This window comes from Schistocerca piceifrons, chromosome 2, assembly GCF_021461385.2.
Source record: "Schistocerca piceifrons isolate TAMUIC-IGC-003096 chromosome 2, iqSchPice1.1, whole genome shotgun sequence".
NCBI lineage: Eukaryota > Metazoa > Arthropoda > Insecta > Orthoptera > Acrididae > Schistocerca > Schistocerca piceifrons.
In genome coordinates this window covers 1,124,423,006-1,124,448,915 of record NC_060139.1, presented here as the reverse complement: position 1 = coordinate 1,124,448,915, position 25,910 = coordinate 1,124,423,006, and the positions used below count along the sequence as shown (strand labels likewise).

Here is a 25,910-nt window from a genome sequence, read left to right as displayed (position 1 = left end):
GCGAATGGTGTCCATTGTCATGTAATCGTATCGGGTTAAGAAGTTATTTGTGTGTTCGAAGTTTGGTTGCGCGATTACTTGCTAGTTGCAAGCAGTTATTTTTATCGGTGTACTGCTACAAATTATTCGATTGTTGTAAAAGACGTCTCCAGGGCTATTACGAGTCATAACATATCAAAATTGATGAAAATACGTCCTAAAATAATCTCCCTTCGTTGTCTCATACCATTATTATATATACTGTCTGATGTTTTGGAGCATTAGTAACATCCAGTACTGGTATGTAATTTCCCTGATAAAATAAAACCATTACCGTCGCACCCCTCCAGTTGTGTAGGACTACGGTTTTGTTGAATACAGATTTTTTAATATTGAACTGTATTAATCATCCCTTTTATGTGTAATCATGCTTATTTCTAGACCTCGGTATATTTATTTTATTACGCATTGTATCGCAGTCATGTTTTACGTGAAGTTTCATTGCTCACATCGAAATAATTGTGACGCATTGGCATTATTTCGCCTAAACCAAGTATGTAAAGATCTGTATTGACGAAAACCGGTACGTGAAATGTGTAGATATTGTAATTGGAATTGTGAATAAGTTTTGTTTTAATTGTAGCGTAACTATGACTGTGTAGCTAATATCTAAACCCCAGAAAGCACCAAGCTGGTATTCTGAAGGGGGTGTGGAATCTGAGAAACAACCAGTATTCAAGAATATTGCTATCAAAAAGATGTTTTTGGGAGTTAATTTGACAAACTTAACCATGATAGCCTCATGATACTTATTCAAGAAACTGGACTAAGCAATAAATGCTTGTGTGTGAAAAAATAAACGTGTTTGGAGTCCAGTGAACAACATGAGCCATAGGTAGCCTATATGAACTGTGATGTCATATGGCATCTATGATATTTTGTTTGTTTCAGTGAAATATTTTGAGTGTGTGTTTTGATCATAATATGAAGTTTATTTTTTGTGGCTGGTAGCTTAGACTGTATTGTTTGCTAGGTGTACTTTAAGTCTAGGCCTACTGGAGATGGTGTTCGACTGGGGGAATGCTTGTGGCATACAAGATGTATATATGTGTTCATTTACATTGACAGGCTGATCTGTAGACTAGTGTAAACATATATCTAGGATAGGTTGGGTTGGTAGGTCATTCCACAGATACATTTAAGGTAGGTCATTCCATAGATACATTTAAGTACCTATGTGAGGCTCCATTTTCGAATTGTGGTCTGGTATTTTCAAGTTTTTAATATATTTGAAGGACTAATAGAAAGAACATCATGGGCCCAAAACTACCTTTTCTCACAGAGATCCTGTTAGTCTCTAGCATTTTATTTCGCTAATGTTTTCGTGTTATTAGTTATGTGAGCAGTTGATCAGTTCTGTGTCTTACATCTCCACCACGTTAAGGGTGTTGTCGTTCATAAGCTTGGTATCACATTTTTAACTAATCCTGTTGTTGGCATTTCAAAGATTGATTTGGACACAACAGTTCATAACCAGTTCTTTGTCTTGCCTTTCTCCAACCAGTCAGTTATAGAGAGGTCTGTGGTTTAACATGAACGCTAAAAACAGTGCAGTTTTTATATTAACAGATTGTTGCCAGAGGTTAAAGAGTGATAAATGACAGAAGAAAGGGGTTATGACATTTTGAAAACTTAAAGTAAGTGCAATTTTAGGGTATGCCTTCTTAGTCACTGTCCACGTTCTCAGACTAACATGTAAAAATCTTTTTATGTACCATGATATCATGTCTTAGAGTTGAAGTTTGTTGTCTAGATAACAATAGGGGGAACAATCTTACACGTGAGGTGACATCAGTGCAAGAATCCAAATATTAAACAATGAAGTTATTAAGGAATTGTTTTATAAAGAAACAGTATGGCTGGTCACTACTGATAGTCAAGGAAGCAAGATCCCAGGAGGCCCTACTGCTGATTAACACTTTTAAAAGTGAAACACTAATCTTATTTTTCAGAACTATTCATTCTTGTCCTCACATCCTGTCTGTCTGCGTGAGGTAGGAACTAAGTTAAGGGGCCATTGGAAGTGTTCTGTTCCACCTGTCTCCTTTGACCCATGAGATAATGGTGTTGTGTGTGTGTTTTTGAATTGGTTTGTGTTTGTTGAGTTTAACATCTGATATTGGGTTCATTATCACTATGGTAACATGGGTTTATTTGAGTCTGGGTAGCCAGTGCTGCAATGTGGATTTGGAAATCTTCGTGTGTGTGTGTGTGTGTGTGTGTGTGTGTGTGTGTGTGTGTGTGTACGTACTGGTAGCGGCGGTCAACCTAGGTGATTTTGTTGCATGCTTTTGTTGGCAATAAACTTTTATTTTTGTTTTAATCTGTAGTAATTCTGATGTTCTGTCTGTTTTACATTTATCGTACTTTGGTTGGTTTTAATTGATCTGGTGTATATACAAGTTTTTGCGTTTTCGAGTTGTTGAAGGTTTTGGTTTTTGTGGTGTTTTTTGAGTTATGTTGGTGTGTGAAGTTTACATTGTTTTCATTATTATTATTATTATTATTATTATTATTATTTTATTATTGCTGGTAGGTATTGAGAGCTGCATTTGAGCTACATAGGTCAAGGGAAATGTCTGATTCCACTCTTCGGGTTGTAGCTATTGGTTCCTTGGTATCTGGGCTTCCTTTCAGCTGTATTGGTTCCTTGCTATCTGGGCTTCCTTTCAGCTGTATAGGTCGAGGGAAACATCTGATTCTGCTTTTCGTGGCACTTATGCAGTCTAGGGAGTACATGCGCTGATCACGAGAAAAGTACCTATTTTTGAAGGAAACACGGATTTCTGAAGATATAAGCATATATATGCGCTGAATACCAAAAATTTTTTTATTTCAAAACTTGAGTGTTACAGTCATATCTGACGCGCTCTTCACCAAAAAAGTACTTATTTTTCATTTGGATGAAAAAAAAAAAATCAGTTAACTGTCTCAAAATTTTTTTTGTATCAAAAATGACATATTGCGTATGTATGCACGGAATTTAATTTTTTTTTTTCCTCTCTCTCTCTCTCTCTCTCTCTTCAAGAAAGGTGGAATTAATAACAAAATTGTGGAATGGATTTTCCCAAAACATTGACGCCAGAGAAATTCCGCCAGGTAGTTATTCAGCATAGCACGGTGAGTTCTGAAAGGCCTTATAGGATTTTTTCTTTAGCTTTTTGCCAGACTGACTTCATGTGAAAGGTGGAATTAATAACAAAATTGTGGAATGGATTTTCCCAAAACATTGACGCCAGAGAAATTCCGCCAGGTAGTTATTCAGCATAGCACGGTGAGTTCTGAAAGGCCTTATAGGATTTTTTCTTTAGCTTTTTGCCAGACTGACTTCATGTGATTTGTGGTTGCGTTTGTAAAGGGATCGAGAAAATAAAGCGAATGATTAACAGCCAGATTATTGTAGCCCAAGTTACCTATGGTGTTGTAAGTTGCCACAAATCAGAAACTGCTGTGGTTCCAGTAGCAAAACATACTGTTGCAAAATTGGCAGCAAATGGGTAGCATCACGTTGTGGCACAGCAACCATAAAGCTTTGCTTTGTCTCAACGTCATAACCACCAAAGACCCATTGCTCTCGCACCTATGACTTCGATGGTGCTGACGAAGCAGCTCTCGTCTATTTCAACAGTATGGCCAGGGCCGCCCAAAACTATTGGCTCAATTAAGAAATATTCATGGCAGATATCTCTACAAAATTGGCACCAATCGACCACAGTGTGCTCACTGCCAATTTTGAGCTCCCTCATTAAAAACTTTTGCCTATTGGGTTCGAAAACCCACATGTAAGACAGTTGCAAAATTTTAGAAATGTCTAAATGACTGCCAGCAAAAAATGACATTTTCCTGATTGAACATTTCTTTCTACAGTCCCTGCGAATGGAGCAGCTCCAAATTTCGCCATCTTTCCCTGTAGTTTTCTCCAGCTTCATCTCGTTGTATCCAACACAATACCCGTTTTCACACACCATATCGTTCTTCATAAGATCTTGTTGCCTAGCCCATTGTATTGAGCTTTGGGTGTTCTCCATAACATGGTATAAATCTTCCATTACAAAGTCGCTCAAATCTGGAAAATTTCTCGCCATTTTGGCACATGCAGTAATATACGATACTTCAAAACGGACAGCCTCAACAGAAAAATATAGGTTGTTGGGCGCACTGATCAAGATGCATAACTGTGAGCAACAGGGACATATACCATATGCAACAATATGCAAAGCCAACAATAGCTATCATGGTTAGGATGTATGAAACTGTAAGCATTACCTATGGCTAAAGAACTCTGTGAAGAAATATATTAAAGTGTCTGCAGCATATTGGCATAGCAACATGAATAAGCTGGTGAAAGCAGACAGTTAATCTTTTTTTTCCCCCACCTCCATATGAAAATAAGTACTTTTTTGGTATTCCGCGCATATATATGCTTATATCTTCAGAAATATATTTGCTTCAAAAATAGGTATTTTTCTCATGATCAGCGCATGTACCCCCTAAACTGCGTAAGTGCCATTTTCGTTATTGCAGATGTTGGTTTTTTGGTATTGTGGGCTTGGTTTGAGCTATATAGGTCGAGTGAACTGTATGATTCCTGCTGGCTTTGTGGCTGTAGCATTATGTCGTAGGTTGAGACTTTTTTAGGGGTGATGTGATGTGATGTTTTGTATTGTTAAAATTAGGTTGTCCTTGCCCTAGACCCCCTATTTCCCGCGGTTGTTCTGTAGTTTCATTTTATCATTGAAGTAAGATTACTTTCACTGTTTCTATTTTCCTGCAGGTTTGTTGGCATGTGTACATAGTGACAATATTGACGACATTTTGTATACTCTGGACGTAGGCGTTTCTGTCATATGGATGACGTCATGGGTCAAAGCAGATGGATTAAATCGGATGCTTCCCTAATGCCGAGTTCCGAAGGTTTGATTGGATCTACTGACACTGCCTTTGACTGGTAGCATGCTACTGATGATGTGGTGTGTGTGATATCCATGCACAAAACTTCCACACAAACACATGGGTCGTTTCACAATGCCGTAATTAGTTTCAACCAGTCAGTGGTAGTCTTCAGACGAAAGGCATATGCTGAAGCTGACGGTAGACAGAGATTAGTTTCTGTTGTGTTCAATGTTGTTGAGAACAGAATGGAAACCAGTATGTGCCTTTACCCTAAAGGCGCTAGCTGGCTTGTCAAAATTGGATACAGCGTTGTGAAATGCTTGTGAGATTATGTCAAAAAATATATAAAAGAATTTTAGATCCCTTATCTCTAAAACAGTATGTCATTTTTTTCCATATTTATATTGCTTCTGCATTATTTTTAAAAAGCAAGTTGAGGAGCCTATGATTGTTTCGTTATGAGAATAGATAAAATTGTCGTTGCAGTGTGTGGCTGATTTCGATGAGTGATTTATGTCCAGCATTTTGATTATGTGATAGGTGAAAGCAGACGGTTGGTATTGATAAAAATCAAAATTTCTGTTATGTAAGCTAGGACTAGTGGGCCAGGGAAAAAACTAACTAGTCGCTCGGTCACTTCAGAAAAAAATTGATATTTGCTGGATGAATTCCCGAATGTTTAATGGGTTTAAAGACATTTTTTAAAAAATTTTATTCTCAACGTTTAGAAACAGTGGCTATTTTTTGCTTTTACAGGCAAATTATTCAGTACTGAGTTGAAGAATCATTAACTGGACTATAAATTAAAAACCATGATAACCATGCTGAATGTATTCCTTAATATAGGCCCTACTTTTAATGGCTCAAACTTGTTGATTGCAAGCTAAAAAAGCGTATTCTTTAAACTATTTAATTGGATAGATAAAAATTCTACTCATCAAGCAGCGGCAGAACACATACATAAAAGACAGCTGTAATTGGCAAGCTTTTGGAGCCAGTGGCTCCTTCTTCAGGCAGAAGGGTGGAAGGGGAAGTAATCGAGTGAAGGAGAAAGACTGGAGAGGTCTAGGAAAAGGGGTAGATATTGGTTAAGTCACCCAGAACCGCGGGTCAGAGGAGACTTACCGTACGGGATGAGAAGGAAAGACATTACTTACGGTAAGTCTCCTCTGACCCGCTGTTCTGGGTGACTTTCCCGATATCTACCAATTTTCCTAGACCTCTCCAGTTCTCTTCCTTCACCCCTCTTCCGTCTTTTATGTGCGAGTTCTGCTGCCACTTGGTGAGTAGATTTTTTTATCAATCCTAATTGTATTTTTCCAAAGTAAGAGTAATTTCTCAGCCTTAATATTTATTGTGCTATTACACTATACAGTATAACTACTTTTTATAGTGAGAAGCTTACACAAAATGTACACTATTTTAAAAAATTGATTTTTTGAATTTTTTCGTTCTTTGACCTACAATATCTTTGTAAGGAGAGCAGATAAAAGTCTGAAAATTACACACTTAATGGATCTTCATGATATCAAACTTAAATTGGAAGTAACAAACAGAAAATATTGTGGGGAAGGCTAACCAAAGACTGCAATTTATTGGCAGTACTAAGGAGATTGCCTACACTACGCTTGTCCGTCCTCTTTTAGAATTCTGTTGCGCGGTGTGGGATCCTTGCCACATAGGACTGACAGAAGTACATTGAAAAAGTTCAAAGAAGGGCAGCACGTTTTGTATTATTGCGAAATATGAGAGAGAGTGTCACAGAAATGATAATGGATTTGGGCTGGACATCATTAAAAGGAAGGCATTTTTTGTTGCAACAGAATCTTCTCATAAAATTCCAATCACCAACTTTCTCCTCTGAATGTGAAAATATTTTGTTGACACTGACCTACATAGGGAGAAACGATCACCACAATAGAATAAGGGAAATCAGAGCTCGAATGGAAAGATATAGGTGTTCCTTCTTTCTGCGCTCTATACGAGATTGGAATAATAGAGAACTGCGAAGGTGGTTCGATGAACCCTCTGCTAGGCACTTAAATGTGATTTGCAGAGTATCCATGTAGATGTAGACAAGCCTGTACAAATCTGTGTGTTGTCATCCCCCTTCCACCAACATCTGTTCACTCACACTTAGTTAATAATGAGCCCTTGAAGTGTGCAGTTGAACAATGGAGTCTCAAAATAACGAGAATAGTTTTTCTAAGTGTTGGTTACTAACCTTGAAAACTCAATAGTGTGTCATTTAATTGCCAAAGTCAGGATAAATTTCTGAAGGGCAAAAGCAAACCTTGGCAGTTGATGAATGTATAGTTCTTGCTGACTTTTCTGAAAACTATTCCTTTGTTGTTCAAGTGAAATACAAGGGCGCCACTGGGTAAACAAACAGGCCACAGTTTGTCCATTTGTGTTCTGTTATAAAGATCCAGATAGACTAGAGTTATAGTTTTTGTGTTGCAAATGATTACTTTGAGCACAAAGCTACAGCAGTGCATGCTTTTCACCTGCAGTTAACAAACTACGTAAAACAGCACGACAGTTCCATAAACAAACTGATGAACTTCTCTGATGGTGCTGCAGGCCAATATAAAAGCAAACAAATATTAATATCTCCTTTCTCAAAGAAAAAAAGACTGTTGGCTCGGTGCAGAATAGCACTTTTTTGCATCATGTCCTGGGAAGAATGAGTGTGATGGCATAAAGGGTACAACAAAGCTAGCTGTCACAAAAGCTAGTCTGCAACGGACCTATGAGAACCAAATCTGGACACGTCAAGAAATGTTCAAATTCTGTAAAGAATACGTAAAAGGGATTACGTATGTTTCATTAAATGTGAGGAAATATGAGAACTCTATGCCAATGTCTTGGAGGAAAGATTCAAAACTTGTCAGAAGATTAAAGGCACCCGATCTTTTCATTGTTTTATACCTCAGTCATACAACTTGCTCAACTGTAAGTTCACATCAACATCCTCTGATAGTGAATGTCATCACTGTGGAAAACTTGTACCACTGACACTTCAAAGTAAGGACATAGTGGCTTGTGTCTATGACGAACAGTGGTGGATTGCCAAAGTTGGTAACATTGCTCGTCAAAACCAAGATGTGGATGTTACATTTTACCAGCACCAAGAACCCCATTTAAAAAATTTGAAAAGGATCAACACGAGAGGCCCGTTAAAAATGCATTAAAGGAGTTGTCTTCTCCCCTGGAATTTATGACTGTGACTAGGCGAACATTTAACTCTATGCCCAACATGAGTGAAGAAATATCTCTGTTGTTCAATAAACAATGTAGCAAAAACAAACAAGTTGAAAACGGGATAATGTAATGAATTGTCTCATTTTTTAAAGAGTTATCCTAGATATTTTTAAATTATGTAATTTATACACTGTTTCCATTAGCCCAGATATTGCAAACAGTAAGAAACATATTTTTGACTCATATTTGAAATTTTTTTTGTCCATGGAATCTCAAGGTTGAAATTTATACAGAAGTTTGATATCATAAAGGTCTATTAAATGTGTAATTTTCAGATTTATATCTGGTCCATTAACAAAGATTTGCAGACCAAAGAATGAAAAAATTCAAAAGATTTGTTTTTAAAGTGTTTGTAAGTATAAGCTTGTCATAATTGTTTCTCTAAAAAAAAAAAAAAAAAAAAAAAAAAAGGTATCTGTACTGAGTAGTGTAATACCACAAAATGTATTAAGGCTAAGAAACTACTCTTTGGAAAGATAGTATTAAAAATGGGTTTTTTAAATTTACAACCAACAACTTTGAGACATTAAAAGTGTATTCCCTAATACATTCAGCAGGGTGATCATGGTTTTAATTTATAGTCCAGTGTCTGCTGAAATAAATACCTCTTATATGAAAGGTCTGGGGCAATCCATTACTGAATAATTTAAAAAACCACAGACGCTTATAAAAGTGTAAGAAAGCCTGAAACAAAAATGGCTGCTCTTTCTAAACGATAACCAATAAATGTTTTTAAAAAATATTTTTGAGTCCACCAAACATGAAGGAATTCACCCAGCGAATTCTTTCTACGAGAATGCAGTTGTCTCTCTTTGTAATTTTATGGCTTTCTCAAGTATGTTTCCCTTTGGATACAATTAATTGATAGTTTTATGGTTTGGATGGTGTACGATCTTCCACGGAATGCTTGTATTTACTTAATAGGCACACGTTTAAAAATCCAAATATTAGATCATTATTTCTCTGAAGGAAACATTGTTTCCAGTATAAATCCTAGATGCAGAATTGTATTGTTTACATTGTGACTGCAGCACTATTCTTCTCTCACGTGTTGTATATAAATATTCCTGGAATAATTTTAACATCTGTTTAACAGGACACTAATGACAGCAGCAGAGAAGCTTGCCGCTGTTCCTGATGTGGATATCGACCCAGAAGGAACATTTAAGTATGTTCTAATACGTGTCTTTGGTCCAGAGGGTCCTGATGGCAAAGAACCGAGCAAATTAGTGGTCAGTAACTGGTAAACTAATATTTGGTCAACTTTGTGATACATTATTATTTGAGAGACAGTCGTTAGCATCATTTTTCAATTTTCTCAGTTGAATTTTTCTTCTGATGTCGGTGACTTGCAATGGGGAATTGTAGCCTAAGGTTGGTTGTTATCTGCATAACATAGTGTTTCAGTGTTTACTGTTAAATTGGAAGTGAGATGGTGGATGGCGATACAACTGAAAACGCACAAAAGATTTTCACTGAAACACTGTTGAACTACAGTTATGGCCCTGTGTGCTATGGTATCTTTGCCAGATAGTGTTGACAGAGGACATAAAAAAGCATTCAAAGAAGAGCAACTTATGTTGTTTTATAGCTAAGAAGGGGGAGTGTGCCATGGACATGCAGGGTGTATACGACCCGGAAGATCCGGGGAAAAACCCGGGAAATTTTTCGTTGTTTTTGTTTTCAGTTAAATTTTTGTAATTTTGATTGGTAAGAACCGATACTCTAACAAAGGATATTACTGTGTCTCAATACTGCAGCAATAAAACATGAACAAGAAAAAAAAGAAAAGAAAACTTATATTTCAGGGGAAATGCACCATATACAGCAACAAAACAGTGCTCATACAAGTGTCCGCCAACAGTAAAATGTGTCAAAGGCTTTAGGAAGACTGTGCAATGCTTCGTAACAGCAAATTGCCTTCGCTGAGCGTGACGTCACAACTGTTTACATTAAATTCATTTTAGCAGTTACGAGCTCGATCATGCGCATGCACAGTTGAGTAGTACCTTCTCCCGCTTCTGGCTACAGAAATTGTTGGCTGTGTAAGCAGTCGCAGCAAGCAGCTAGATGCTACCGGGAAAAATTTTACTGGAGCGCCCAAGCTGCCAGATTTATACATGCGCAGGAGGTCCAAATCTAGGGGGGGGGGGGGGGGGGGCGGCAAATTCATACTCTTGAGGGGGGGGGGGAACCCTTGTTTCACAAAGCGACTCGCATCCAGCGCACGTTAGTTCATTAGTTTATCGATTATTCATATTACTTTGAAACTCATCCCTGTCGGTTTTTGAACATTTTTAACACATTCTAAGTTGATTTTGAATGAATCGTAAGTTGATTTGTGAATGCGTGCGTAGTGTACATGTTTCCTCTGTCAGTGGAATCTGACAGAGCTGAGCGAAGTAAGGCTGAACGGATGAATACCAACCGCTGTCTGATTGTGTGGTTGATTGTGTTTGCGAATGATGAGCGTTGTTGTAATTACTAGCGGAATCCATAGATTCAGACTACAGGAGTGGAAATAAACGAATAACACGTAAGAATGATTACGTATTACCTTCGCGGTGTATACAAGAAAATGAAATTTTGACAAAAAAATTTTTGGGCAGAACGCTATACTAGTAAGGGCGAGTTGTACAGTCCCCAGCTAGCAGCTACTTTAAGTTCTGTTCTGGAAGAAGCACGGAAAATGTGTTGTACGACCATGTAACAACGCCTAACCGGAGAATAATCACGGGATTCCGTCCTTTAACGTGTTTTAGCGGTAACACAACCACCTAACCTTGATGCACATCGCTGTCTACCAACCCAAGTTCACCACAGGATCAACTTAACCAACACTTTTTCGCCTTTTTTCATACCAGATCTCCAGTTGCTTTCTAGTTCACCTTTCTCTCTCCCCATATATTTTTATCTTTCATTTTCATTTCAACCTCATGTTACACTTTCCACCTTCTAATACCATGTCACCCTCACAACACACCCACAAAAAAAAATGGTCTTTAAATATGTCTGCTTGTGTCTGTATATGTGTGGATGGATATGTGTGTGTGCGCGAGTGTATACCCGTCCTTTTTTCCCCCTAAGGTAAGTCTTTCCGCTCCCGGGATTGGAATGACTCCTTACCCTCTCCCTTAAAACCCACATCCTTTCGTCTTTCCCTCTCCTTCCCTCTTTCCTGATGAGGCAACAGTTTGTTGCGTAAGCTTGAATTTTGTGTGTATGTTTGTGTTTGTTTGTGTGTCTGTCGACCTGTCAGCACTTTCATTTGGTAAGTCACATCATCTTTGTTTTTAGATATATTTTTCCTACGTGGAATGTTTCCCTCTATTATAACCATATCATTAATTTGAACCCAACAATTACGTTTGTTATTGTCGCTGTTGCATTTCGAAATCTTTCCTGTCGTCTTATTTTCCTGTATTTTCTCTTTCTGTTTTTACCAGTAGTCTCACTTTGTATTCACCTTTCCCTTTTTACCGTAATCTACTATAAAATTTTATCCCACCTATATATACTCAATAATATGTAACCCACTTCCAAAACATAACCAAAAAAATTTTATTTTCCGCTTTCAACACTACCGCTGCTATAAAATCCACCGTTTCTAGTTCAATAACAGCTGCTTTCACGTATTAAACAACCATTTCGGCTAGTTCTAAGAACTTTCACTTTATTTCCACTTCCGTTTTTGCACATCACTGATCATTTTTAGCCGCTCCCCACAGGTTTTAACGTCATTATTTCTTCGTCAGTCAATTGTTAACCCCATTTTCGTAATCTTTCACCACAACACCACTCCTTTTAATACATTTACACGTTTTTTCGAAATTTTCCCGAATTTCTCCGTCCTTTAACGTGTTTTAGCGGCAACACAACCACGTAACCCTTATGCACATCGCTGTCTACCAACCCAAGTTCACCACAGGATCAACTTAACCAACACTTTTTCGCCTTTTTTCATACCAGATTTCCAGTTGCTTTCTAGTTCACCTTTATCTCTCCCCATATATTTTTATCTTTCATTTTCATTTCAACCTCATGTTACACTTTCCACCTTCTAATACCATGTCACCCTCACAACACCCCCACAAAAAAAAAATGGTCTTTAAATATGTCTGCTTGTGTCTGTATATGTGTGGATGGATATGTGTGTGTGTGCGAGTGTATACCCATCCCTTTTTCCCCCTAGATCCGGGACTGATGCGCAGAACAGTCTGAATTACAGTTGGGAAGTGGGTAGTCTACACGTGACCCATTTTTACATTTAGTGTTTTTGCTGTTTCCTCTTCATTTACTGCTCCCACATCAAATGAAGACAAAACAGATTTCTGTGGCCGGGAGCTATCAAGTGAATTAAAATACATTCACATAATAATGGAAGGCTAAACTGTGTTATTAGTTGCAGATTTTATTTTATTTCCATCTTTCTGACAGTCAAGCGTTAATTGCCTTTTAGAACAATGAAGTTATTTTTGTTGGTTTGCCAAAGAAATTTTCTTTCATTAATCTTTTCCACTAAGGCAGACAATATATTTGATACAAAGTGTTTAATTCCACACACTGTGTTTGCTGCATTTCAAGTGCACATTTTCAACTTCTAGCACATTTGGCATTACGCCATAATAAAGAACCAAACATGAGACAGGACAGTACTGGTACTCCAAGAAAATTTACATCCCAAAAACCACATAGAAAAGCTTAATAACAGGTCGTGGGATTCTGGACATACAAATTTGCACTTTAAATGTGAACATTTTAGTATGGGTCACGAAATTCCGATTCTCTTGGAGTATCCTCTGATGTCTTGTTTCTTACATAATGTAAGATCTTTTAATGTTTCACACGTACGAACATGCGGGCTCCCTACGACATCGTAGCTGCGCTTGCGCAGTGACGCCTGTCATCTGGCGCTCTCTGGCAACTGCAGAAACGAACCTATTTCTAACAGGTCGTGGGAAAATATTTCGAATGGTGTGTTGAAAATCGTTACCATCAAAGTACCATTCTAGCAGTTACACCAGAACTATGTGAGATAATGTACGATGAATTTCTTAAATCACAAAGTGTTTGACTCTCATTTAAAAATCAACTCTTTGATGATGAGCCATTTAGATGAATTTTGAGCCTGGAAGATCAGACATTTATGTCGTTATTAAAAATTTTACTGGCACCTTTGTGTGATACATCTTAAATTGTAATACGCGCATGAAAGACCAACATTTTATGAGAAAGCTTAGCTTCTCTTGCAGCGTATTAATCTGATAGACCAATATTATATGTGAAGGCTTTGCGTTTCGTTTAGCAACACTATTTACATTAATTTGAGCCATTAACTTTTTCTGTTTGTGTGTTCGCGCTACTTAACAGTGATGTTGCTGTTGGTTGACTACATCACGTGTCCTAAGCTCTGAATACCTGCTGTGATCGGCTGGCGAAATCGCATGAAATGAGCTATGACTAACTTACAAAAGCGCATCCCAATCTCAATTTCAATGCTTTGGAAAGTAACATGCGGTGTTTGGTGGAATTCGAGTTTATACTTTCCTAATACAAAAATATGCAGCATACATGTTGCTGCACATCAAAGATCTTTCCAAAATGCGTGTTTCTTTTTTTTTAAAAGCGCCAGGAAATTCTACGCCCGTGTATAAAACCATAATCAAAGGACTTATAAGTTATACAGTTCCAAGAGAAAATATACCGTCAGTTAACAGGGAAAAAGTATGTTTTCACTTGGGGGAAAGTGTATTTTTGACTGAGAAATCTGGGAATTTTTTTTCCTTGTCCGCATATACCCTGACATGATATACAAGTTGGGGTGACAGTCATTAAAACAAAGGTGTTTTTTGTTATGATGAGATGTTTTCAGGAAATTTCCTCTGAATGGCAAAATATTTTGTTGGCACCCACCTACATAAAGAGAAATTATTATCGTGATAAAGTAAGAGAAATCAGAGCTCCCACAGAAGCTGTTGAAGAGTGGAATGTTGCAGAAATAGTCTGAAGGCTTTTCGATAAATCCTCTGCCGAACACTTAAGGATACAGGATACTTATAAATGGTGGAAAAATCAAAATTTTTTAAATGACTTTATTAAATTCTATAGTCTTTCCTGATTACATTGATATATACACTGTAGGGTTTGAAATGAAAAATGACCTATACATACCAAATTTTAAAGTTACGGTCATGTACGAGGTGCGACAATAAAGTAATGAGACTGATTTTCTTTGCAAGATGTGGCACCCCTGCAGGCTTGCGTAGGCACAATATCTGTGACCTTGGTCTATAAGCCGCTTCTAGTTCAAGCGGCATGTTGAAGCAACTGCTCAGTCATTAGTTGTGCTGTAATAAGTTAACACGTGTTAGTGTCTCTCATCACAGAAATGGAACTGCATAATATTGCGCAACAGTATGCCATTTCTTTTTGCGTTAAATTGAGTGAAAACGCGATGACAACTTTTACGGTAAGCTTAAGAAGGCTTTTGGAGAGGAGGTTATGTCAAAAGCTCAAGTTTTTGATTGGCATAAAATGTTTAGTGAAGGCAGAACAAATGTTGAAGATGAAGACTGCAGTGGACGACTGTCAACCTCACGGACGGATGTCAACTTGGCCAGGGTGCATGAACTCATAAAATCTGATAGAAGGTTATCCATGAAAATGATTGCAGGAGAACTGCACATCAATCGAGGAACGGTTTGTCTAATAATAACATTGCTGATAATTGGATTCTGCATCACGATAATGCACCATCCCATACTGCTCTGTCAGTACAGTAATTTTTTACCTCAAAACAAATTTCGGTACTGCCAGAGCCACCTTATTCACCAAATATTGCTCCGTGCAACTTTTTTCTCTGTCCAAGAATCAAAATGGCGGTCAAGGACACCATTTTCAAACAACGCAAGATGTCCCAAAAGCTGTGACGAAGGTCTTGGAGGATATTACAGAAGATGAGTTCCAGAAATGTTACCATCAATGGCAGAAGTGCTAAAAAAAGTGTGTGCAATCAGAAGGGAACTTTGAAGGAGACAACACGAAAATTGACTAAAACTGTAAGCAACATTTTTTTTCACATCAGTGTCATTACTTTACATTTACACCTTGTATACTGCCATGCCCCCTTTATTTCTGTTACAGAAACCAGTATTATTTTGAAAAGAACTGTGCACTTTCTTTCTGTTTCCAGCGATTATATGTATGATACATTGTATATGTTGGTAACAGTGCAGGTTTCTAGCGTCTGTAAATGATTATCTTTGCAAGTATTTACTTTTGTGTTCTGAAGCAGTTTGTTCACATGTTAATAAACGTTTGTTTCCCAAGCGCTACATATATTTGTGAAAATACATATTTTTTAGTGTGCCACACATCAAGAAATTCAATAAAAGGAAATTCTGTGGTAACCAGTTCACAAACAAAACAAGCCACACTGTTGAAAGTAACCTACGTGTCAGTTCTTCAGTGAAGAAATTCGCACATGGCATGCCTCCTGGTGATTCAAATTTTTGTGTTAAAAATGACGCTGTTTGTAGTGGATTTGTTGTTGTTGGTGTGGGTATCTTATCTTCTTTGATAAAGGAAGTGGAAAAATGTAAACAATGTGATGGTGTAGGCTGTCTGGAAATAACTGAACAACAAAGTAGCAGGAAGGGTTTAGCGTCAAAATTAGTTGGTCTGTGTAGATCCTGCAATAAATCTACCTCGAAAATGACTTTGAACATTGTGCATAATTCATATGATGTGAATTTGAGGTTAGTGTACGCAATGCGTGCAATAGGAAAAGGAAAAAAAGGCTGCACAAACGTTTTGTCATTTGATTGACCTTCCTCCTCCCAGTAGGTTCAGCAAGTACATAAGAATACTTTTAGGTGCCTTGACGGTTGTGTCTAAAGCATCTATGAAATGTGCAGTAGAAAAAACTGTTAATATTAGTGAAACAAGGGACATTGCTGTTGCACTTGATGGGACATGGCAACATCGAGGACATCGTTCCTTGAATGGTGTTTTAAGTGCTACTTCTGTGAGAATGGAAAAGTTGTTGATGTTGAGTGCTTATCTAATTATTGCCACATCTGACATAGTAACACTGAAGGACATATTGAACATCAGTGTTATAATAATTATGATGGTTACAGTAGAGGTATGGAGTGTGATGGAGCTCTAAAATTATTTCAGAGGTCAGTGCCCGTTTATAACGTTAGATATACAAAGTACCTAGGTGATGGGTACTCTAAAGCTTTCAATAAAATTAATGAGTTCAATGTTTATGGTGATAGCTTCGTAACAAAACTGGAGTGTTGTGGACATGTGCAAAAGAGGATGGGTGCTAGATTGAGGAAGCTAAGAAGTGAAATGAAAGGAAAATTGCTATCTGATTGAAAATCTCTGTCTGGCTGAGACAGATTGACAGAAACTGAAATAGACCTCCTTCAGAGGTATTAAGGACTGGCCATTAGACAAAATGCACCTCTGAATGATGATACAGCAATGAGGAAAGCTGTATGGGCCACCTACTTTCATAAGTTGTCCACAGATGACCACACTGTTCATGGACTTTGCCCTAAAGGAGCAGATTCTTAGGTGTGGTTACCAAAAAGCAAAGGAAAGTGGTCAAATATACTATCAAAATATCATAAGCATTATCTCCTTGAGCCTGTTATGAATGAAATAAAACCAATTTTTAGAGACCTGAGTGGACCCCGTTTTGCTTAGTACCACATTTACTCGAATCTAAGACGCACCTGAAAAATGAGACTTGAAATCCAGGAAAAAAAAATTTCCCGAATCTAAGCCGCACCTGAAATTTGAGACTTGAAATTCAAGGGGAGAGAAAAGTTTTAGGCCGCACCTCCAAATCGAAACAAACTTGGTCCATTGTAATATGAGACACAATTTAGGTCAAATGAATGACGATACAGCTACAGTAGTTTGGTTCGAGTCGTAAGCTCAGTAGTTAAGCTTTACCAGGTAGCCATTGCTATGCGTCAGGCGCTCCGTCCGTATTATACGGGTACCCTTCCTCTTTCGCGTACTTCGTTAGCGAAACAATGGCAAGAGATTGCTATTTGCTGTTACCTACACTCCTGCTTTCTTTGAGAATGATCAACAAGAACCAAATAATAGACAGCGTATGATAGAAGATATTCTGAACGAGAGTTTAGCGAAAATTTTTCTCCGTTTGAAAATATTTGCAGGCACCTCTTTAGTACATTACATTCTGCACTGAAATTAGTCATCTTAGATTTAAAAATCTAGTCAATTGCCGTGCTTCATTTCTGACTGTATCACTATTAGGCATAAGAATAATACAAATATAAACATGGGATGATATCTATATTTTTCCGCGTTTCCTGTTGTCTCACTCTAGTTTCGTAGTTCATTAGGCAGACAGGATTTAAATGAGTTAGCAGCAAACACGAAAGATACATGGCAAAATGTTTATATTCTAATTATTCTTATGTGAAGAGAATACTGCATGCTATTCATAATTCATAAAAGTTCCTATAAGGAACCATCTCTTCTCACAGTTAGGAAAAAATTCAGAACGTAGAGTTGGCCATATTGACAAACATCCCAAACAGTCTTGCCAGTCGGATTTTCGTAGTGCATTGAAATGCTGCTACATTCAAAGGTGCACAATACGGAATTTGTATTTACTTCGTTGGATAATGTATGAAAATGCAGTGGTCGAAACTCGAGACGGAGGAAAAACTTGTCTGCCACCCCCTCCCCCCCCCCCCCTTTTTTTTTTTTTTTTTTTTTTTAATGCACTCATGCAGAGGGTTTGGCACCAGTATTTATCTTTGTGCCTGCAAAGCATGCCTGTGTAGTGCTACATATATTCGACAGCAGAAGTTAGCTGTGGCGGCACCTACCAACATTTTCCAGAACTTCCGCTTACTTTGCACTCGATTCTAAGCCGCAGGCTGTTTTTTGGATTACAAAAACCGGAAAATAAGTGCGGCTCAGATTCGAGTAAATACGGTAAATGTCTTCATGGGGGCACTCAGAATACAAATGAAAGTTTCAACCATTCCATACGGGAAAGATTACTCAAGAATGTTTTTGTAGGACTAAATACATTAAAAGTTGGTGTACTAGATGGTGTGCTATGTTTCAATGATGGAGTGATAGGAAGGTAGGAAGTCCTGAGAAATTTAGGCATAAAATGTGGCTCTAATATGAAAGATCAATTTCTTCTGTGTGACAGACAACGGGTGCATGAAGCTGAAAGATTCGCTCTTCAAGTTACCAAAGAAGCAAGAAGTGCTAAAAGGAATGCCAAGAGGAAGCTTGAAGATGAAGAAAGGCTGCAGGATGTAGACTATGCTTCAGGAATGTTCTGAGGCACAGTTTAATTGGACTCATATGTTCATTCGCAATTTCCCGCTAGTTGTTTTCTTCAGAATTCAGGTACAAATATTTCCTAAAGTTTATAAAGCATTGCTCTAATTTTTTCTGTAACTTTTGGTAGTCCATACTTATGTAGTAGACCTAAGCTTTATTGCAGAATCAGGTAAATCATAGAAAAAATAACATTTTTATTTGGAAAAAATTATAAATATTAAAATGTAAGATGTGATACTTTTTTATCGTTGTAATATACGTAATAGGTGGAATTAAATAGGTCTATTATCTCAGCCATGTCATGCATGTCTGGTAAAAATTTGGTCTCCTTCAAATGTATAACATTGGATTAAATGGTACCTCAGTTTGAGGAAGAATTTCCTTGTTACTTTTTTTAAATAACTCTAAGCAGGTTCAAAAATATTCAAAATACTTCTAATTTGTTTAGAAAGTGTGCTCTATTACCTGATATCAACAAAAAATCTTAAAACATATACATTATAAACAGTGCCTGAAAGAAATATAATATTGAGCTGGAAAAATGCCCCGTATCCTTAAGTGTGAACTGCCAGATAGCCGTGTAGATTTACACGAGAAATATCGTCTGGTTTGCACTGATGATGTAATGATATGAGGGGGCTGAATGCAAATTTTTTTTTACGCCTGCTTTGGTGACGGAAGCAATGCATTCAACTTCCAGAAAGAAATTATCTCACAAAACAGGCCTTTGACTAAACTTCATAAAGTGCCGTACTGTGCTGGTTTATGGTATAGAGCAGATGTTACCAACAAGTATTCCATTGGTTCTCCATCATTTGAAAAAACGTCGTTTTCACTAAAACACAGCTACATTTACAACTCCATTTTTCCTGTACAGTGTTCTATAATACATACAATTGTGACTTTAAATGACAGCTTTGAATTATCAAGGGCATCAGTTTTTTTTTCCAAATTTAATGTGCCATTATCAACAGAATGATTGCATGCAGATCATTATATTGGCGTGTGAGGTTTTGGGATTGACATTTATTTTTTTTATCGCGTATCTTGAGACTTTGAGCCAAAGCTCGTGGGATGAGGTGGTACCTAGTTTACAGAAAGCTGAATATAAAATTTATAAACAAAAAATTACAGAATTAATAAAATATGAAATTAAGAGAAATTAGGATGAATTACATGTTGCATAGAGAAGTTCTCATGTATTGTGAGGGTCTCTTGTGCAGAATTGTAGCATACCACAAGGTAACCTTTGTGTGTGGATTTGAATACTTACGTGTATCACTTTTTTTCTGCCCTGCTGGGAAATTTGAAAAAAAAAAAAAACCTGGAGAAATCTTGTTTTTTGTCTCAGTAGATGAAACAGTTTGTTTACTGGGATTTCCTGCATCGTCGCTGGCTGGATGCAGCTTAATACATGCACCGCTTCCCTACTCCCTCATTCTTACTGCTTCTCCACTTCCTACCACTCCCCTCAGCTTGCAGTCAGTGCTGCCACCACTTCTTGCCACTAGCCTAGTAGCTGCCGATGGGAGGCGTGAGGGGTGGTTTGTTTTGATATGATTCTTGGAGATTGTTGACCCAGTGGCTGGAGACAACGGTCATATGTGCACGAGTTGTGTCTGAGTGATTTTTTTTTTTGTGTGTGTGTGTGTGTGTGTGTGTGTGTGTGTGTGTGTGTGTGTGTGTGTGTGTGTGTGTGTGTGTGTGTGTGTTATTTTTGTGTGTGTGTGTGTGTGTGTGTGTGTTATTTTTGTGTGTGTGTGTGTGTGTGTGTGTGTTATTTTCTGAGAAAGGCTATGGCCGAAAATTTAGTTGTGAGAGGGTGATTGTCTTTTCTACGTGTCTGTCCATGGTTCAGCAATCATCTTTACGGTGAGTTGCTACCTATCTTCATTAGCATTAATTCTCAGAGTATTTGCACAAATTGATGGATTTATCACCACCATCTCATTTCGTCAACATAATGTCAGTGACTTGTGTAAAGCTGGCCACATGAATGGACTTCCATGATGGGCCAAAACCACAGGCCATTTCTGTGGGTCTCTCTAACGGATTGGGGCTGCTGATTTGAAGCCCATCATTTCCCAATAATGTGCAAGCCCTGCCCATCGGATCTAGTCTCGCCGATCTGCTCCCAGGCCGGCTCTGTTTGTGTGTGGTATAATGCAGTGGGTTTTCGTGATTTATCCGAGGACTCAGGACTGTGGTGCTCCTCGGCAGGCCAGAGGCCACGGGCGATGGAGTTCAGGAATTGTGACTTTCTCACTGCAAGTACATTGTGCGGTACATTGTTTTATAAACATTTTATTTATTCTAGTACATTTTGGGGCGTAGAAAATAATTTATACAGGATGTACATATCTTTTTTTTTACAAACATTCAGTACGCGAAACATAAGTGTCCCGGCAGACATCAATACAGTAATCGAATTCGTGTCATACCTGTCCCAGCATGGCATCGTCAATTGCGATATTTGTTTCTCGTATTCTCTCCCGGAGCTCTGCTACATCACGTGGTAGAGACCATACATACACCGGATCTTTAATGTGTCCCCACAGAAAAAAAGTCACACGGAGTGAGATCTGGTGATCAGGGAGGCCATTTCATGAAACAGCTGTTCCCTTCTGTAGCACGGCCAGTTCATCGATGCGGCAGCTCCGTATTCAGGTACCCACAAACTTCACGATGAAAATGGGGTGGAGCCCCATCCTGCTAAAAGATGAACGGAGAGCCCAATTGCATCTGAGGCATCAGCCATTGCTGCAACATATCCGAGTAGGAATATCCAGTGACAATGCTCTTGGCGAAGAAGAATGGCCTGTACAGTTTTCGACACGACAAAGCACAAAAAAACATTTACATTTAGCGAATCACACCCAAATTCAATGCATTCGTGTGGATGCTTTGTACCCCAGATTCGACAATTATGCCTGTACACTTTCCCATTAGTGTCAAAAGTGGCTTCATTGCTAAAACTTAAGCGATCAAAATTCCATCCCCGTCCTTATTCAATTGTTGCAACTGTGAACAAAACTCAAAACACTTGTCTTTGTCGTCGTTATTGACCTTCTACCCTAGCTCCAATTTGAATGGTTTCATAGACAACTTCTGTCGCATGACTTGCCACAGTCAGTGGAGCCATTTCGAGTTCATGGGATGCACGACGCACCAATTTCTTTGGACTCCTTATGAATGTCTCTCGTATGCAATCCAAATTCACTTCACTCACACTGGGATGTCTGGTTCTCTGTGCTGGGCACAAGCAACCCGTCATAATAAATTTGTTGTGCCTTCCTTGTTGGTGGTTTCTTACCGTACTTTGTTCTAAACATCCATTGAACAGCTGTAGCACACACTTTTTTTGTCGAACTCCAACACACAGAAAGTTCGCTCCCCACCTGAACTTGCCATATTTATGACTGGTGCTATCGGCAAATCACCAAAGTATGCTGTGGTGGTATACATGAAAAAGAACTTTCAGGGTTTCTCTTCAAAATGACATATGTGTGATATCTGTGCTATGTTTGGTTCTTGTGCAATAAATAATTGAAAGTGTTCCCAGATGTAATGTACACCCTGTATATTAGAAAGTATGAGCGATAGGAAGAACAACTTGTGGCAGTCACAGGCGGTTTGTATGCTATGTACCTGTATATTTTGGCCTGCCTTATATACTTCTTTCAATAGGCCTACTTTTTTCTGAGGTTATTTCTGAAATCAGTGTAGGTATTTTAAATCTGTCTTGTGACTCCAAGGAAATGAGTATTTGTGTCACCAAATATGTTTAGTTTTATTGAAATAAAATAACATCAGTGGTATTAATGGAATATTATATACCATTGTCTTTCTTTCTCCATCTAAAAACTGTTCATTACAAAAGATGCTGAAATTAGTACTTAAGATTTTTGCTCATGAGGGGAAGAAATACAGAAGTCCTTACATTATATATATATATATATATATATATATATATATATATATATATATATATATATATATATATATATACTTGCGGCAACCCTGAATGTTCACAAGCTGGCACTGCAGAGCTTGCTGACTGCATTTTTCAGGGATGAGAATATTCTTGCCAAGTGCACAGAATTGGCCCAAACTATAACACCATATGAGATAACAGAGCAAAAGTAAACAAGCTTTTGTGTTTGTGTCCAAGACATAGTGTATAGTGAAGACAGAAGTGTTCATTTTCTGCTTAAGGTGTTGAACATGATACTTCTGAGAGAGCTTTTCATCTATCTTCAGTCTTAAGAATTTAAAATGTCTGTTCGACCAGCTCAGGACAAGACTATTTCTATTTTACAAGAGTTCAGTTGTTGGCAGTGAAGTATTAATCCGTTCTCCAAAAGCCATGTGCTGATGTTGCCAACTACCTTGTCAGCTAGATGATTTACGTTATGTTCAATGTTTTCCGAGAGAACACGTGTCCGAATATACAAAAGCTTTCATTTGCATTTGCAGTAGGTATGGGAAAAAAAAAAGAAAAAAAAAGAAACAGAAGCTCCTGTGTGTGTTTCCTATAGATAGTGGATATAACAACAGCTCCTTTAAGTTACATTTTCAGATTATTTTTGATGCCACAATTTCCACTCACGTTGCTACTTTTGTGTTTTCTTCTTGCTTAGTACTCTTGATACATTTTGTTCAAAGTTTGACTATGGTTCCTGTTACTAGGTGCGAGGATACAAGTGAGTTGGCTTCCATTTGGACGTCTATGATGAGACGATGGACAGGGTGAAAGGCCTCGGCGTTGATGCAGAGTGCACTGGTGGTGGCAGAATACAGCACGACCCCAGTGCCAAGGTCATCAAAGTGTACAGCTACTCACAGGTAGTACCAAAAGCAGTGAGTTGTAGAAATGACAGTATGTGTCATCTTGAGCTGTTATTCAACTTAATTTTTTACTGTGTGACTGGTTTCAGTTGAAGACCATTTTCAGGCACCTGTTGTATATACATCGCGGATACGGGAAAATTTGGGATGAAAAGAATGTTTGAAAATTATAGTAACAATACAAGCAACACTTACAGAATTTGATTACCAGCAAAAACTATATATATCAAAAGAATACAATGTCAGAAATATAAATTAAATATCCACAAGCATTGTATGTATTGTTACTACAATTTTGAAATATCCTTTTTGCCTGAATTTTTCCTGTTTCTATGCTGTGGGAACAACAGGTGCTCGAAAATGGTCTTTGACCAAAACTGGTTGCATCGTAAAAAAAAATTATCAACAGCTTGAAGTGTTACATGATGTCATTTCTACAATTCGTATAAGCTGCAGACCACAGTTAACAAAAGGTATTTTAAGAACAGTGAAGTTTCTGTTCATACGTTGTGTGCCCTATAATTCAAGTATTTTTAAAGCTTTTAAGAATGTTATACGCCAAGCTCCTCCATGGGAAAGCAGTTTCTGCTTTGGTTACATGGCACAAATTATAGAATACCTTGTTAGATGGTCAGAAGTAAATGTCACCAGATGTTAATACCTGTAAATCATCATCATGCTTCTTACAACCATGTACAATAATTTGGGTGTGGTGTTGTGGACAAGTGTTATGGTTGAAATGGCTACTGTTGTTCTGGGTAGCAGCCATGATTATGAAACTTCCTGACAAATTAAAACTATGTGCCGGGCCAGGACTACATCCTGAAACCTTGCCTTCGTGGACAATGCTGATACCAACTGTGCTGTTCAATCTGATTCAGGATTTTTTCTTACACCTTTCAGATTACTTTTGAGGCCACAATCCTTGCTTCCACTTGTATATTTAGCGAGAGAGAGTTGTATATGTAGCGAGAGAGAGAGAGAGAGAGAGAGAGAGAGAGAGAGAGAGAGAGAGAGGATCTTCTGTCCCATAATTTTATGACATTATTATTATTAATATTATTATTATCAGCTTCTGTATCTTTTGATTGAGTATAGTTACGGCAGCACATGAATTGTGGTGAGCCTGGTGTTTTTACAAGACTTTTTCCAGTTGCCAGGACAGTTGTCATAATTACTCAAATCAACAATTCCTTGCACTTGGAGCAGACCAAATAATTCCTCTGTACCCCTCGCACCTATTTTATACTTTTCAGACTGTGTTTCACACATTTTGTGACCTACCTGTTTCATTTAACACAGTTAATACAGTTGCAGATTGTGGGTACGTGTTTAATTTTTTTGCACGGTTACTGCTGCTTGTGTTTCAGTGTTGTGTACAATGCCAGACCCATCAATAGAAAAATTAATTCTGATGCTGCATCTTGCACATCTGTTCCGATGGTTTTTACACACTCCCTTTTTCTGCTGCTTTTGTGTTGTGATGTGTGGTGTAGAAAATTTCAGATTGCTTTACGGTTTCATGTGCTCTGTATTAGATGCAGTTTTAGTGTACGTACAAGCACATTGTTTACTTAGGATGTAGTTGTAGTTAAGAGTTCTCGTTTTAGTGTTTAATTATTATTGTGATATGTAGCACACTGTTTAATTGTACTTTAGTTTTAAAATACCCAAGGACTGCTTCATTTCAGGGGTTTGGGAAGGCAGACCACAGCAAGACTGTAGAAATTCTGAAGACTGCATATCCTGTTTACAACATTACTTGGAGTGATGAAGGATACTGATCTGCTCAGGTAATTAAATTTACATATGTGTGATACATTCAAAATGTCTCTGACATTACGACAGCCTTCATAATGAATGAAGGTGATATTTTTTCCATTTAAGCTGTTGTATTTTAATAAGACCTCTCCTTAATTATACAGGGTGATTCAAAAAGAATACCACAACTTTAGGAATTTAAAACTCTGCAACGACAAAAGGCAGAGCTAAGCACTATCTGTCGGCGAATTAAGGGAGCTATAAAGTTTAATTTAATTGTACATTTGTTCGCTTGAGGCGCTGTTGACTAGGCGTCAGCGTCAGTTGATGCTAAGATGGCGACCGCTCAACAGAAAGCTTTTTGTGTTATTGAGTACGGCAGAAGTGAATCGACGACAGTTGTTCAGCGTGCATTTTGAACGAAGTATGGTGTTAAACCTCCTGATAGGTGGTGTATTAAACGTTGGTATAAACAGTTTACAGAGAATGGGTGTTTGTACAAAGGGAAAAGTTCTGGACGGCCGAGAATGAGTGATGAAAATGTAGCACGCATCCAGCAAGCATTTGTTCGCAGCCCAGGAAAATCGACTTGCAGAGCTAGCAGAGAGCTGCAAATTCCACATTCAACTGTATGGAGAGTCCTACGAAAAAGGTTAGTTATGAAACCTTATCGTCTGAAATTGGTTCAAGCACTGTCTGCAGCTGATAAGATTAAAAGAATCGATTTCTGTGATTTTATCCTTGCTCAAATG

The 25,910-nt window shown here is 37.9% G+C and overlaps 1 pseudogene; it reads left to right on the top strand.

The window, feature by feature from the left end:
* Nucleotides 1-25,190, top strand: LOC124776890 (annotated as a pseudogene).
* The last annotated feature ends 720 nt before the right edge of the window (nucleotides 25,191-25,910 follow it).